Below are 5,340 nucleotides of genomic sequence, written 5' to 3'. Positions count from 1 at the left end.
TATACATTAAATATATACATCTATTAAAGATATATATATACACATATATACGTACCATTCGATATATATACTACTTTAAATAAAACATATACTGCAATATATATATATACTACAATATATACACACACTAAATATATAGTTATATACTAATTTCTAAAATATATACACATGTATACGTTCAATATATACTATTTTAGAAAATATACACACATATATATGTACCATTCAATATATACGTACTACTTTAAATAAAATATACTACAATATATATACTACAATATATACACACACTAAATATATAGTTATATACTAATTTATAAAACTTATACACATGGATACATTAAATATATACTACTTTAGAAAATATACACACATATATACGTACCATTCAATATATGCATACTACTTTAAATAAAATATACTACAATATATATACTACAATATATAACCACACTAAATATATAGTTATATATTAATTTATAAAATATATACACATGTATACGTTAAATATATACGTCTATAGAAGATATATACACATATATACGTATCATTCAATATATGTACTACTTTAAATAAAACGTCTACTGCAATTTATATATTCTACAATATATACACACCCTAAATATATAGTTATATACTAATTTCTAAAACATATACACATGTATACATTAAATATATACTTATTTAGAAAATATACACACATATATACGTACTATTCAATATATACGTGCACATATAAAATATATGTACTTCTTTAAATAAAATATATGCTACTTAATATAATAAATTAATAATATTTTATATTAAATTAGTAATATATTAAAACTAAGTATTTAATTTAAACTAAAAATTTAATCTAAATTATTAAATGGAATAAATTACAAAGTAAGGACTAAGGAGTGAATGAATGTTGAATTTTATTGATTGCAAAATACTCCAAAATTTATAATTTACATGGACGAATAATCTACAAATTTTGCATCATTTTTCCAACTCTTTCATGTTAATATTAACGGGAACTTGCATAGGATAGTCAAAGTCAACAGGGGCAAAACCATGCATTGGACTTGATTCTGCTGAGTTCTCCCGTGAAGTCATAATTTTTTCAAGTCTCTGCTCATCGTTCGGCTCTGCTTCCATTCCTTGATTTCTTCGTTCGGCTCTAATCCAGTCTCTAAGGCAAACTACAACATTCATTGCATTGCTTCCCAATGAATGTTGGTTGTCTCCAAGCTGCTGTCGTCCCTGACTAAAAGCGCTCTCCGATGCAATGGTTGACATTGGAACATTCAGGATATCTCTAGCTAATCTTGAAAGCACAGGATATCGTGCTTCATTAATCCTCCATTAATCCAACGTGTTGATCCATATTCTACAATCCTCTAGTGGCGATCGGAGATAATACTTCAGCTCTTCCCGATAAGTTGTTGTGTAAGATCCCTCCTCAACACTGTTCCAACAAGGTAAATCATAAAAGTGATCAGAAAAACCACTATGTGCAGGCTTTTTAGAAGATGATGGCTCCTCGAGAGGACGAAGAGCGACAATTGGAGTGATATTTGGCGGCACATCTAAATTAACAAAATCAGCATAGTGGTTATATAATTTATCTATGTAAGTGTTCGCATCGGCCATAGCCGTCCGCAAATCAGGTTGTTCTTGTTCTTTATCATCAGAATCATTGTTAGTATTTATCTCTAAGTTAGCATAAATAAGAGTACTAAAGCGGCACATAGTAGTATATTTCATCCGCGGATTTAGCATTGCACCAACCAAGTAAATAGGGGGAATAAAAAAAAAAAAATTTTAAATTAGCAAACATGGCACCAATAGCTTCTTTGTAACCTTCTTTATTTTTATATTCTTTGATCAAACCAAAAATATCGACGATATATGTCAAAATATTACAAATAGTAGGATAATAAGCACCGAAAAATTCAACCGTAGCTATATAAAAATTTTCCAAATACTTAAAAAGATCATTAATTACAGTCCAGTCAGAATTATGTAGCATGCAATGGACAGAATCAGCAATGAACCACAATGTTGGTTAAAATATAGTGTAATAGGAACTCTATATTTATAACAAGTTTTTAAAAAATCATGTGTAGCATTCCATCTAGTATCACATTCTTCAGGCATCAATGACGGTGCAAGTTGATTTTGTTCACATTTAAGTTTAAAGTCTTTAATTCTTCTTCTACAATTATTTTCTTGAATAAAACCAACGGCAAGCCAAATTTTTTCAATATAAAGTTGAAAAAACTTAAGACTATCTCTTACAATTAAATTATATATATGACAAGTACATTTAACATGAAAAATTTCAGGAAACGGCGGAGATAACTTAGATTTTAACTTTGTTATAGCAATATTGTTGTTAGAAGCATTATCAAAAGCAATATATAAGATTTTATTTTCAATACCGTAAAATTCTGCAACTTCAACAATCAAATCAGTAATAAAATCTCTAGTATATTTATGATCTTCATCGTATAAAAAAATAAGAATACGTTTTTGCATAACAAAATTACTATTTATCCAGTGACAAGTAATGGTTAAATAATCATTTTTATTTACAGCACGACCAAGATCAGAAGTTAGGGATATTCTACATTGAATATTTTTTAACAATGTTGATAAATAAAAATAATATTGTGAATGAAGTATAAAAATATCGACCCTACAAGTAGTTCTAGGAATACCATTAAACATTAGATTATAAATTGCTTGAATATAATGAATAAACGCATCAGAAGAAGGAAAACTAAAAGGCAAAAAACCCAGAACTACCATTTTAGCTATTTCTTCCTGGTCCCTCAATTTATTATACTTTTTCATTACCTGACCGGTTGTTGGGCCCATTTTAGTTTGCGTTGGCCCACCAACATCTGCACACCTCATGCAATATTTAACTCTTTTTCGTGATTATCACTTATATGTCACATTAACGTACCCGTACCCCCTTGCTTGCCTCCTCTTTTATTCTTATATATTTATTGATAAATATTGTATTGCATCTCAATATCTGATATACGGTCAAAAAATTACCGTGCAATACTAGTTGGTTTACGAGCTTTTGGGGCACGGGGAGGACGGGGAGGGAAATTAACCGATTCAGATCTAATATTAGCATTTCCTACTGTGGGTGTCTCAACAATATTTTCATCATCTTCATCTAAATTTACCGCATCTACTTCATTTTCTTCTTCTATACTGTAATTTTCCTGAGCTTCTATATAATCCATATCGTGGGTACATACACCTAAAGGTACACCTACTTCTTCCTCAAAAGGTTGACTAAGCGGCTACGGAGGCACACGGGTATATCTACTACTTGAAGTACCTCTACCGCTAGTAATTCACTTTTTACTACCACTACCACTTCCGGAACAAAAAAATTTAACACCTTTAGCGGCGAGGCTTCTTAATTTATCCATAATATAAATTAAACAAAAAAACAATTCAAAATACACAAATATAATAAAATTAAATATTCAACAATTAATACATAAATTAAAAAAATTAAACGTAAGAGATGGAACGATAATATCAAATTTTGGGAGTATCTGAAGGTTGCGACTTTAGAAACTTCCACTCGTACTTTGTAATCGCAAAATTAAAAAATTTAAAAATTAAAGTGAGCACTTTAGGAAATATATAGAATATTTGAGAATTGAGAATTGAGATTTGAGAGAGAATGAGATTTGAGAGAGAGAAAAATTGTGTGGAAAATGATTTGAAAGTGTGGGGTATTTATAGTAATTATTTTGGGTTTAAAAAAATAATTTAATTGAAAAAAATAATAAAAAGGGTATTATAGCCGTTTTGGGCTCCCAACGGTTATATGACCATTGGGCCCAACGGCCATTTTTTAGAAAATTTGATATTTTAAAAAAAAAATTCTTATTCGGGCCGGGCCGATTAACCGGCGATCCTGGACCAGTTTTGGTCTGGACTGGGTTAATCGGGCCCCAAAAAATAACCCAGCTCAGGCCCGGTACCCTACAACCTAGGGGCTGACCAGGCCGGGTTGGTGTGATGGGTTGGGCTGGGCCGATTTGGGCTGGGTCAAACTAGCCCATTTGACACCCTTAATTCAACCAGCAACTGTGCTAAACATATACTAATATTACTTCAATGGATATGAGGATGAAATGAAGTGGAACACCAATGATCCAAATTGGTGTATCCAATTGCCTAGACTTCCATTACTAAAAAGTCAGGATCTTCGACCTTTTATACTTAATTCTAGCTCTAAAGATGGGAAATATAGCTTTGCTCTACCATTATTTAAAGAGCAATTGGACACACTAGATGGTGAAGAAAATCTAAAGTTACTTGTGAACACATTTGATGCATTAGGGTTAGATGCACTCAAAGCTATTGAAAAGTACAATTTGATTGGAATTGGACCATTGATTCCTTCATCATTCTTGGATGAGAAAGATCCCTTGGATTCTTTCTTTGGTTTTGATCTTTTTCAAAAGTCAAATGATGGCTATATGGAATGGTTGGATTCAAACCCTAGGTCATCAGTTTTTTTATATCTCATTTGGGAGTCTATTGAATTTATCAAGAAGCTAAAAGGAGGAGATAGCAAAAGGGTTGACAGAGATTAAAAGGCCATTTTTTATGGGTAATAAGAGATGAAGAAAATGTGTAAGAAGTAGAAAAAAAAAGAGAAATTAAGTTGGATGATGGAATTGGAGAAGCAAGGGAAAAAGTGCCATGGTTTTCACAACTTGAAGTGTTAACACATCCATCCATAGGATGTTTCGTCTCGCACTGTGGATGGAATTCGACTCTAGAAAGCCTGTCGCCAGACGTACCCATGGTGGCATTTCCTCATTGGACTGATCAAGGGATGCTAAGTTGATTGAAGATGTTTGGAAGACAGGTGTCAGGTTCAGAGTGAATGAAGATAGTGTGTTTGATAGTGAAGAGATAAAAAGGTGCATAGAAATTATAATGGATGGTGGAGAAAAAGGAGAAGAAATGAGAAAGAATGCACAAAAATGGAAAAAATTAGCAAGGGAAGCTGTGAAAGAAGGTGGATCTTCAGAAATAAATCTAAAAGCTTTTGTTCAACAAATTGGCCAAGGTTGTTGAGATTGAATTTTTAGTGAGCAGCTATTTTCCTATTTCTAATATTATCTTTCCTAATAAAATTTAATATTTATTTATGCTATATAATAAGGGATCATTTGGTGTGAGGTATTAAACTAAATAATCCCAGGATAAACTTTTTAATGAATCGCTTGGTTGGCAATACTCAGGATAACTTATCCCGAGACTAATAATAGTACCGGGATAATTTATCCCACACATTTGGTGGTA

The 5,340-nt window shown here is 31.5% G+C and overlaps 1 pseudogene; it reads left to right on the top strand.

Annotated features, from left to right (window-relative positions):
• The first annotated feature begins 4,080 nt into the window (after window positions 1–4,080).
• On the top strand, window positions 4,081–5,112 carry LOC124893734 (annotated as a pseudogene).
• The last annotated feature ends 228 nt before the right edge of the window (window positions 5,113–5,340 follow it).

This window comes from Capsicum annuum, unplaced genomic scaffold (assembly GCF_002878395.1).
Source record: "Capsicum annuum cultivar UCD-10X-F1 unplaced genomic scaffold, UCD10Xv1.1 ctg64546, whole genome shotgun sequence".
Lineage (NCBI taxonomy): Eukaryota > Viridiplantae > Streptophyta > Magnoliopsida > Solanales > Solanaceae > Capsicum > Capsicum annuum.
The sequence above is the reverse complement of the archived record's forward strand: the minus strand, read 5'-3'. Positions and strand labels throughout refer to the sequence as shown.